Source organism: Protopterus annectens, chromosome 7.part0 (genome assembly GCF_019279795.1).
Source record: "Protopterus annectens isolate FY-2018-M chromosome 7.part0, PAN1.0, whole genome shotgun sequence".
In the NCBI taxonomy this organism is placed as follows: Eukaryota; Metazoa; Chordata; order Ceratodontiformes; family Protopteridae; genus Protopterus; species Protopterus annectens.
In genome coordinates, this window is record NC_056739.1 from 424,813,940 (window position 1) to 424,826,641 (window position 12,702).

A 12,702-nucleotide genomic window follows, 5' to 3' on the forward strand; every position below is an offset into this window, starting at 1 on the left:
TGCCCCAAATCGCTGACACCCACACACTGAGAGATTTGATTCTTCACACACACACACACACACACACACACACACACACACACACACACACACACACACACACACACACACACACACATACACACACATGCACACACCTGGGAAAGGCTGGTACAGATTTACCTGCTGTGTCTGCTTCTGCCCAGAGTATAAGGTAGTTATCACTGCCACCAGACACTCCCCAATCAGCTACTCTAAGGCCCTTAACAATGGATGTCCAATTATACTGTGTAATATTAATACTAATATTAATGGTAGCAGTTGTCAAGATGGCTAGGCCTGCTGGAGTAGCCGACACAGTGTCACCAAATAAATATAAGCACTTTCAAAGGTTAAATACTTTCTACAAGGACTGACCACATTGAAAGTTTTATATATATTTAATAATACATAAAAAAGAGCATGGAAATACTGAATATATATTTAACAGTAAACCACAGAGTTCAGATCACAGGAAATATTGAAAATAAAATTGGTAGACAGACTCAGAAAGAAAAACAATCTGTAAACTACATTTCAATATATTCTTGACTAAATCTAGGTGAATTACTATTCCCTAATAATGTACTTGATAGAGCCAGACACAATGAAATACACGAGCAGTCTTTCTAATCAGGTTCCCCAAAACAGAATACTCCATCATCAGAAATTACTCCTTGTAAAATATAAGATCCAAGATGGCTGACCTGACTCTAGGTTCCCATTGTAACTCACTTTGAGGCTGAGAACAGAATTTAGCATAGATGGCTACAATACACATCTTAAATGTTTATGGAAGTGCCTGGGGCTTCCCCTCTTTTTACTGAGCTAATGAAGAAAGGCTTATTCCAGACCCACCATCTCCAATCCTATTCAGTACTGTGGGTACTGTTTTAATGGTTTAACAGCTCATTTACATTTCCCTTATTTTTCTTAAAGTAAGCTAGCTGATTAACCTTTGCTGTCCCAGTGTCCTCTATTAAAACATATACATTTAATTCAGTTACAGTAATACACGTACAGCAAGATGCACTGTTGATACATTTAACATAAGGAAACCTCACAAATACATTTTCAGCACAAACATCTGTACAAATCAGTTTGATATAAAAATGGCATATAATTATTTACAAAATTCCAGTTAACTGTGTTGGCACAAGTCATACATCCACTGCCCTACATTTGGCATGGCTGGTAGTACCTCCTATCATCACATGCAGTGTCTAACTTATTAAGAATATCTTTTTATTTTGTGGCTTTGGGGCTAATTCTTGAACAAAGAAGTTGATATCTATGGTGGGGGGTTCCCTGTAGCAGCCACTTGAAGCAGCTCATAGGTTCATAAGATATACAAGGCAGTTAAGTTGAAAGACTCCATTTACCTTGCCAATCCCCACTTAACTATTACCTCTTTCTCAGGAAGGGTAAAATCAGGTCATTCCAGGAACAAATTTATGAGAGCCCATCCAATCATCCTGGATAGATTTATAAGGATGCTATGGTGTCACACTGTTTAACTTTCAGAGAAAGTCTGCTCCAGAGATGAGGAATGCATGGGGCAGTAAATGTGTTCCTCCAAGTTTTCTTTATCTGTTGTAGAAGATCTAGATCTGGTGTCCTTGTGATAGTAGAATTAATTGATTTGCTAAGATTCAGGAGACAAGTAGTTTGGGTCTTAGAATGCATCTTCAGCACATGCTCCTTTATGATGAAAGCGAGTGTAAGAGATATGGGAACTGACAGAGTAGGGACAGCGCTCACTGGGTTAAAGTTTGCTCTTAATTTGTCTACTGTTTCATTTTCTCTGTTATTTGGTCATAGTGGGTTGTGTCATTATGAATTGGTTACAAATACTGCTGGGTGTTGTTTATTGGTTTTCTAATAGTGCTTCAAAAGGAATTATGGTTATCCTTTGCTTCAGTGGCTAATTCAAGTTTGTGTTAAAATTTGCATTCCATGCTATTCCACACTGAAAGGATCTAACACACATTAATTGTTATGGCTTTTAAATAAATCATCATGGATAGAGGTACTGAATCATATCAGTTCATCAAAAAGACTTTTTTGAATATGAAGAAGCAGTTAATCGCATGCTCTGATCTTCCTAGTTGAAGTCATTAGTAAGAGTTCTATATACTACTCATTTGTTTCGCATTCTCAGAGATAGTGTTTGTTCTACATTTTGAAGAGGAAAGGTAATAAGGGAGGCAACTGATGGAAGAAAGCGTAAGCCATCATGAGACTGATCACATTAAAGTGACCTTTGTTGTGATTTGCTGGGGGAGGTGGGACAGAACTCAGTGTCTAAACGTTTCAGGCTGAAATACATTACAGTGATGAGTTGTTCTTTCATTTTTTTCTGACAGAAAATCAGATAATCTGTGTGTAATGGTAACAACAGATACTGCCCACAACACAATCCATTTATATTTATTTATTCATACACTCCATGAACAAGTGCCTTATAGCATCAAGTGGAAATATATTACTGGAATTGTTGTTTTTGTTTACTTCCCAATGAAATATCAGAAGCATATTCAACTACTGTCAAGGGCACAGAGTTTGATTATTTCCACCAAATATACAGTACTCTAGGGTCACCACTGAAAAGGGCACTTGCTTCCAGTAGGTTTACCTGGTTAATTAATGTATAAAACAGAAATAAATCTGGGTGTCATTTTTGGATGGCAGATAATATTCAAAAGCAAACAGCAGTTGCAGGTTCACTTCTGAATTATTACTGATGTGGATTGCTTGGGTGAACAGTATCTGTCAAAGAGCAACATGAATGCTATATTTATGTAATTCATTCACAGTCAGAAATAGTGCACTGTCTCAGATGTGGCACATGCTTTCGCTATTTATGTTTTTGTACCAGAATGTCTTATTGGAAGTGCTTAATTTTTTTATTGTGAACTGTCTTCAGGGCTCTTGCATACAACTAGTAAATCCAGCATTTAATAGGTGTTTTGTTATCATAATCTGGCTCTATTCCTGCTTTCCAGATGGATGCTATTATATCTTTGTACAAAAGGCCAGGTAAAACCGGTGCCCAGAATATATGTGTAATAAGTCTGTTTTTTTTTCTTTGTTTTGGTCTTGTTACCACTGTCAGATTTTATGGATTTTTTTTTTTTAGTTATAAGTCTGAATTCTGTCAGAAATAAAAATCCTATACATTTCTTCAGAAAAATATAGATGACTGGATAGTTAGGTATACATATACATATTTTTTAAGTTGTAACATGTCTTGACTACAATGCTAGTCTTTCAAGTGGCCAAAGCTGTGGAGGCTGATTCAGAGGTGTGCTACAATGGAAGCTGTGAAGTAAGAACTGTAGTCTTAAGTGTGCTTTGCAGCAGGATACCCAGTTGTTACTAACTATAGGTTTTGTAATGAAATCTCAAAGAGAGCAAGACTTCAAAGGCAGACTTCAGTGGCTTTGTTCATGTGCCTTCCCTACCTGTATGACATTTTAAATTATAGACTGTTACTGTTGTGGTGAGCTTCTGCTGAGTTCTGCAATGGCCTGAAATACTTCTTTGTTGTGTTGTTATCACACCAGAAGAAGAAATCCATCCATCCATCCATCCATCTGCAACCCCTTTTCCCATTTTTGCACATAGGGTTGGGGTTTCACTTCGACACTGACAATTATCTGGGGCCAAGGTTCATACCACAAGGTGGCTAGCCCTGCTGTGGATCAGAAGTAGAAATTTTATTTATTTATCTTAAATGCAGATATGTAGCCATTTGGATGTTTTGCATTTGCATTCTAAAGACATGCATCTGGAGCATTTCTCCCCGGGCCTCCGCTGAAAATAGGATCTGTGGAACCTAATCGGACTTTCCCGGTCAACAAATGTTAAATAAAAAAAATTTAAAAATTTGCCATTTGTACATTTTGCATTTTTTTGCTAACAAACTGATTACGTGTCACAATCATATTGCAGATATGTTATTATTAAATGAAAACCAAAAATAATACTCTTTCTAGGAAAAAGTATTTTCTGTCATTTTATGTATTACAAGAAAATTGGCATCAAAACAAAGGGGCCAGCTGAGTTTGAAATGACATTCAAAACTTAAAAACACTGCAAACAGACCAGGTTACTAAAAACCTTACTACAAGGGAAAATGACAAATACAAATGACATTCTGGGTAATAATTTGCTTCATGATTTGGTAAACAGCCTTGATTCTGTGATAATGGAGTAAGTAGGGTTTCTAATAAACTTGACCTCTAACTGAGAAGCCAAGGAGAGTATGACCCACAGTAATCCTCCCAATGTATTACCACCGGGATCAAAACAGACAACACTATTATGAAGTTTTCAGCAATCCAGGTGGACTCTGTTGGTTCAGAGGACTACACTTGTAGTGAGGACTCCCTGCCGAAAGATGTAAAGTCACCAGAATACCTCTCTTAACTTTTTGCCACACTAACAGAAAACTGTTACTTACCACTAGCGGTGGATAAAGCCGAACAAGCAGAAATATATCAAGGCAAGTCTTCTGTGTCCCAAACTGTGAATGAGTGTAGGACATTAACAAAGTAATCACCCTTAAAAGGAGGAGTTAGGGTTATACATCACTTCTTTACCCAACGTAAGTCAGCAGCCAAGTGAGCAAAAATTCCAACGGAAAAGATAAAAAACAAAAGTTAAAGGGTCACACATCATGAAGGATTCAGTACTGTGGCTATTTATCATCACCCATTCACGGAAGACCCCTATTTACCCAGGAATCCACAGTTGTGCTTACTGTGATAAAATGATGAGTTTTGAGTGTTTCTTGTTTTTGCTCCACACTATATTTATATTGGTCATTAAGGCCATTTTTCTTTGTCCAGTGATATCTGTGTCTTATTTGGTGCTATAGGTGCCTGATTAGTGTGTTATATTACTTTTTCAATTAAACGGTTTCGTCCTAAACTTGTTGTCTTTATTTATCATTGTTTATATTCTCATGCTGTTGAACATAATATATGTTGGAATTGACATTTTAGTCTATTAGTGTTTCTGGGTTGGACTCCAAAGTTAAGAAGAATGCTTTTTATAACTGGATTACGAAACAGACTATGATGTGGCAGTGGTACAAAAATTAAAAGTAAAGAGAGGATATCAGTGATGTCTTAATAACTATTAGAAAAGGCAGGTGTTCCTTAACCTGGCTAAGTTCAGCAAATGGTGGGTAGCTATATTTTTTTCACCTGAGACTCACATGGCTGCATAAAGAATGCCTGAAAGATTCAGAAGGAAGGTGAGTAATGATGTGATTATAATACTCCAGGGTCCAACAGTGTTTAGTTTTATATATGACACAATCTATGATGCTCCAGAATTGCATGCAAACTTTTTTACAACACTAGAACGCATTAATCTACAGTGTGACCCAATTCTTATAGGAGGGGACTCCATTGTGGTGTTGGACTCTGCCTTGGATCATACCAATCCAAATCAGGAGAGAACCTTCTGGGCAAAAAGAGTCATCAGGGATTGGCTAGAATGAATGAAACTACAAGATTTCTGGAGAATAATAAACCCATCAGACCCTGGCTTTACTTTTGCCACATCCTCAGGCGACAACAGTAGAAGAATGCATTTTTATTGAATCTCTAGCTCATTGACAATGTAGGTGATGTAAAAGTTGTAGCATGTCCCTCACTGACTATAAATGGGTGAAACTGACAGTTAGTTGGTCTCCACATATAATTCAAAAGGATAGTCTTTGGAGATTGGACCCCTTTATAGTGACTCTGATTCTAAATCATTTATACTTAAAGAGGTAATTTTATAAGCCAGAACCTCCTCTCCACCCACCTGCACACACACACACACACACACACACACACACACACACACACACACACACACACACACACACACACACACACACACACACACACACACACACACTCTCTTCTATGCCAGTATTTATCTGGTGGAAAACCTTAAAGTTCAGTTCGAAAGATATTTGTTTTCCAGTAAAGGTTAGGTTATTAATAAGTTTGATAAGAGCATTGAAGAATTAGAGTCACAGGTGTGCCTATTCCTTGACCTGCTAAAAAAAGTCATACTTTAAAGACAAGACTGCCCTGCAGCATTATATGCAAATAAAAAGACAGGTGAATGAGGCTTTGCAGGAAATCTCCCATCTTTACCTCAGACAGGCAGCCTTGCAGGACTGGGCAATGATGGATAGACCAGGCAAGCTATTGGTCTATCACCTTAAACAGTGTACGGCTTGATTTAGGATAGACTCTGTTAAAAAGTCCACAGATGAATTAACAGTCAACCCTGAAAAGATCAACATGGAGTTTGCTAATTTCTATCAGTCCCTGTATACCCCTTTCATGCTTATTGACTTGCCATTTCATAGGAAATGCAATGTGAAAAGCTCTTCTCAATCACACTTCTCTGAATATCTGAAATGGAAAACAGTATGCTGGGAAGACTATTTTTCTTCCTAGATGTCTAACTACCACTTTCCCACCTAGCAATACTTAACAGTATGGTAATGATAAATGAACACATTAGCAGATCAGCAGATTTGGAAGAGACAGGATTCAGTTTTCCCATAGAGAAATGTATCAATACTTTCATCTCTCTGCTAATATGCCAAGGTTGCTGACTCACTAAATAAAATTGTTCTTTCAGGGAGCATTGTACCCTGGCTAAATTAGTAGAGAATGGATATTGTAAGAATGCAGAGTGTCAGTGCTGCCCAAATACTCTAGCAGATATTACTCATAAGTTCTGGGACCGCATGTTGATTAGAAAATTACATTCTGACATTTCAGCAGTGCAGTCTAAGATCTTGAGTGTGTCATCTGAGCCTACAGTGAGCACAATGACGTTCACATATTGTCCCATTGGCTTAAGGTACGCTATATCTCATTCATAAAAGTTATGGCTTCTCCTGCTATCAGTTAATAATGAGCCTTCATGTAGCTTTGGAATAGAGGTTCCCTTTATCTCTTAGTATTAGAGGTCTGAAGTGGTTTGTGCTTAAATATGTCAGCATTCTGAAACCTCCAGGCTTAGCCCACTGCCCTTTACTGCTTCTTTGGGTGAGATCAGATCATAAACTAATCTCGCTGGAGGTCCTCATCCCGCCCCCACCTGAAACAAAAAAGACCACAGTGAAAAACTTCTCAAAAGCCGATTTCACACTTCTAAAAACTAGTGTGGTCTCCTTTAAGGCCCCTGAGCCAGTGGTAAACATTACTCAAACCGCTGAATCACTTACAAATGCCTTCTACCAGCACCTACAGGACTGCATGGATCAGGCAATCCCAAACAAAACTAAGACTCTCTGTACCAAAGGCAAGCGTCCAGTCTGGTGGATCCCAGCCATAAACAAGCTCTACAACAAAAGGAGGAAGCTACTACAAGATAGAGCAAAATCCTTGAAAGGTAAGACACCTTTGATCATTATAAGTAAAAAACTAAGAGCTCTCATAAAATCATCCAAGGCAAATTTTGAGAGAAAAATTGCCAAGGACTCTAAAGAGAATCATAAGGCCTTCTTTAGCTATGTTAGAAACCTAAAAGGAAACTCCCAGATATGCTCAGAATTAGTTCAAAATGATGTGAAAATTACTGAACCTACACACATTGCCAACATACTGGCTGACAGGTTCAGTGCAAACTTCTCCCCTCCCCCAAAAGGAGAGATATCTATTCCAGAGGATTGTAGCCCCCCAAACATCTCCAACGCCCAGGTGAGAACTGCCCTCACTAAGGCAAAAAACACAGCATCCATGGGACCGGATGGTGTCCCCGGCTGTGTGCTTCATGAACTCAATGAGGAATTAAACCCACAGTTAGGACAGCTGTTTAATCTTAGCCTCACCTCAGGATACGTACCCAAGGAGTGGCGCACGGCGACTGTGGTCCCACTTCATAAGGGCGGTGCCTCCACAGACCCTGGAAATTACCGCCCCATTAGCTTGACAAGCCTTATCTGCAAAGCCATGGAGAGGATCATAATGGAACTCATAAATAAAGACATAGGGAACTTGCAGACTTTGGATCCAACCCAGTTTGGCTTTGTCAAAGGCAGATCCTGCCTCTTAAACTTGGTTGACTTTTTCGAGACAGTCACCAAGGCCATTGATGAGGGAAAGGCAGTCCATACAGCCTACCTCGACCTGGCAAAGGCCTTCACACAATACCCCACTCAGGTATCATCGAAAAACTCATCAGCTTGAATGTAAACCCATACATCACAAGATGGGTTGCAAACTGGCTAAGTGGCAGAACCCACAGGGTCAGAGTTGCTGTAGCCATGTCAGACTCAAAGCCTGTCACAAGTGGTGTCCCACAGGGCTCAGTCCTGGGTCCACTCTTGTTCGGCATCTACTTTTCTGAAGTACAAGCAAACACAGGAGGGTTATGGCTGACAAAGTTTGCAGATGACTGCAAACTGGGCGCCATAGTCGAAAACACATCTGACACAGATATCCTCCAGAAGGGCCTCACAGAAACGGATAACTAGTGCCAGAGCCATGGCCTGAAGTTAAACGCCAAAAAATGCATAGTCATACCCTTCGGGAAAAACAAGGTTACCCCTAGCTACCATATAGGTGGCAATCCACTGAGCACAGAAAAAGTCATCAGAGATCTGGGGACCCAGGTTGACAGTAGCCTTTCATTTGACACTCATGTTGCTAAAGTAGTTAGGAAAACCTTCTATATCACCCACCTGATCATGAAAGGATTCACATCTAGATCAAGGGAGGTCATCGTCCCCCTGTACTCATCACTCATTAGACCTATGATTGAGTACAATGCCCCGTTTGGAATGTATCTGACCAGACACCTGCTGCAGCTTGAAAGGCCCCAGAAGTTCCTCACCAAAAGGATAAAGGGTCTCATAAATATGTCTTATGCTGCCCGACTGAAAGAACTCCAGCTCTATTCAGTCTCATACCGCTTGCTCAGAGGTGACCTGTGCCTGACATATAAGGCCATGTCAAACCCAGATTTGATGAATATGCTTCACCTCAAAAAATCTAGATCCCTCAGAACCACAAGGGTGGGAGACTTAAACCTTGACACGGTTATAAATAGAACGTGCTGGAGGGACAGATTCATCACCCAGAGACTCCCTATGCTGTGGAACAAAATCCCGGTACATGTGAGGCAGAGCACCTCTCTGGCCTTGTTCAAGAGGAATCTTGACCAATGGATGGGAGATTGCAGATATACCCCAGGGATTACTTCAGTGTCACTGCTTGACAGAGGCACAGCAAAATGATAGGCATAGTTTTTATTCAAACTAAAGGGGTGGCGAAAGCCACATAACTATGGGCTAGGCTTATAAATGCCCTTGGGCAGATAGCCTAGTATGAACCTATGAACCTATGAACCTATATGTCCCCCTCTGTTTATATCCCATGGGAAAAAACAAAGTCTTGTTTACAATCAGGATACTATGAATTATGTTGTTGTGTCTTTTGGCTTTTCCCGGTTAGGGGTCGTCACAGTGGAACTCCGGTCCGCTAATGAGTGGCAGTAGATTTTTATGTGCCGAGTTGCCAGCCCTGACACACAACCTTCAATGAAGGTACACTCATTCATGCATGTCTCCACACAGAAGATGCTCTAGCTGAGAATCGTATTTTGTTATTTTTACCCCAATGTGTTTCTTTAATTAAGACTCACCGTTCTATTCATTTTTCTGAAAGTTTATCGACCCACTACTTTTGGTCTATCGATTTTGTTACTGATTCTACTAGTATAGTATAGTATAGTATAGTATAGTATAGTATAGTATAGTATAGTATAGTGTGGTATAGTATAGTATGGTATAGTGCATTATATAGTTCTAATACATGCTTCAGTCTTGTAATTTTGCATATGCTTATTAACTGTCACATTTTTGTTGTTGTTATGATTGTTGCTGATGTTATTTGGCAATAAAAATGTCAATCACTGTTTTATTTTCTTTAATAACATTTCACCCTCCATACTTTTTTACCTTTTACTTTTTTGTATATACCTATCTACCTATCCATTAATTTTTTCATTGGCTTATAATTTATAAATTGCTTAAAGTTCCATTCCAACATACCTTCCATGCTTGCTAACAAATATTCCATCATTGCTGCACACAATATATGTACGTGTGTGTATCTGTCAAAGGCAAACACAGCATCTGTCAAAAACATATTAATTCATGAAGTCTCTTCTCCATGTAACATTCGTCTTTTATTTGGATTTAGTCTACTGACTCACACCACTGAAAAATATATACGCATCACTCTGGTTTCCAACAATTCAGGCAACAAGTTTACCTCAACCACATATGTTCCTAACCCTAATAAAAGAGGTTTGATTTGCTTTTTTTCTTCACAATATTATTAGATTAAGTAGTAAGTAAAGGTGATTTATTTTCAGACTGTAGTTCCATGACCAGGGAATAATATTTGGTGACATTTTATAGTTCTGGAAAGGTTTTTGGTTTACATATTACATTATGTGAAATAAGCAGTTGTGAGCATATACAGTCGACTCCCTCTTATCCAGCCTTTCTTTAACCGGCCATCAAACTTCTGCCATAGCCCTAGCAAAAGACAACAGAGACTATGACATTTCCTCCTCTGGGCTAAATAATGATAGACATTTGCATTTTAGACTTCATATTCATTAGAAAAATGCATACTAACATAAATCCTGTTATTCCAGCTGATTTATAACCTGTAAATCCTATTGTGTATGCTTTTCTTGATCAACCAGCCATTCATTTATCCAGCCTAAGGTCCGGTCCCAGCGAGACCGAATAAGAGGGAGTCTACTGTAAGGTACTGTGGGAGTTCTAGTCAAAGTATTTATTTTAAGGCTATGCAGTGGAGACTTTTTGTAGGTAGAAAGTGGCAAATCTAGCAGTTTTGTTGTAACAGCTATATAATTTCATTTTTTAAATGCAATAAATCATTACCTCCAGATGCGCGCGCATGCACGCACACACACACACACACACACACACACACACACACACACACACACACACACACACACACACACACACACACACACACACACACACACACACACACATATATGCTGTTAGAACTTCTGCATCATTTTGCCAAAGTAGAAGCTCTCCTCAGCTAATATGCATAACAGCATATACAGAACACTGTGAATTTAGTCATATGGAGATATTTGTCCATATGCTATACCTCAAAGTAACAAATAAAGAGGCATATGTATTTTGACAGACCTACACTGGCATTAAAAGTCACAATTTTAGGACCAAAAGGTCTAATTCTACCAACCTGGTGGACCTAAATCAGTTGTTCCAAAAGATTTTCAAATTGTTACTTCTTCTATATGCAAATATAAGCAATTCCTCAATACAATAAATACGTTTAGACTACCTTCCAATAATTTACAATTACTGGTAATAACTTTCTAAATACTAGAAGCATCACCATCATATCCTACAACTACAGCATTCTTAAAAGTATTTGGAACTAACAAAAAAACTAACGAAGCAGATCAGAGCAAGAAAAACGGAACCGGAACAACCCACCAGGCTAGATTCAAAGGCAACACAAAGATGAATGAAAATTATGAAAGCAGCGACTCTGCAAATCAATTCTGTGCGATGCAGGTATCTAACCTGTTCCCAAGGTAGCACAAGTTTGAAAAAATCTTAAATAACAAGGCAGTCAATCTGCAAAACAGTTGTAGAAGGTATAGGCACAAATACCATGAATGACATAAAAAGATGTAGTCCCAATTTGAAATGCAGGCTCTTTCCTCAATAAACGAAAGTAGATAGATGAAATTCACCACAAAAAGCTTTAATCCACAGCAATAAAACACCAAGCGCTTTCGCCTGGACACTTCCAGGCTTTTTCAAGGTTAAAACACTATCGTAGTCAGTCAGTATTTATACATTAAATGATCGGCCAATTAAACTATTAAACTGTTAATTAATTCGAATAAAACAGTCATTTCTTAAAGTGCAATGGTGCAAGCATTATTGCTAATATTTTACTCATTTAAGCAAAATATGCTGATAAAATTATACATGGAAATATAAAGTATATAACAATGTGAAATTTCAGTCATTATAACATAAATATATAACCATATGTAGTTCATTATAAATCAACATACATAATTAACTAACTGTTCTACATGAAATAATTTTGTTCTAAAAATTCACATACTGATTTATACAGAATAAAAATAAAATAAAATAATATAATAATTAAATATCATAATTATAAAAATGGCTACTTCCAAATCTAATTTGTATAACTGTAAAAAATCTGTTTTTGAACAAGTGAAAAAATAGTAATATTATATTCATAAATATAAAAATAAATATATCTAGAAACACTTAATTGTGAAAGAATTTATATATCTGTGATGCATTAAAAAATGAATTCATAATTTGTTTCTTCTCATTTTTAATATGCTGTTTATACTGATAGTCTCATTCATACCTGGCTTTCTTGAGGCATCTAGTTTGATTTGCCAGGTTAACTCTCTAGTCTCTAAATAAGTTTCCCAGTCACCTCCCCTGGGATCACTGGTAACTTGTTCCAAGACGAAGAATTTTAAATTCATGTTATTACAAATGAGAGAATGTTTAAAAAAAAGCATTTGTGTTCTTCTTTTTTTCAATTTCATATGTATGCTCATATATTCGCTTTCTGA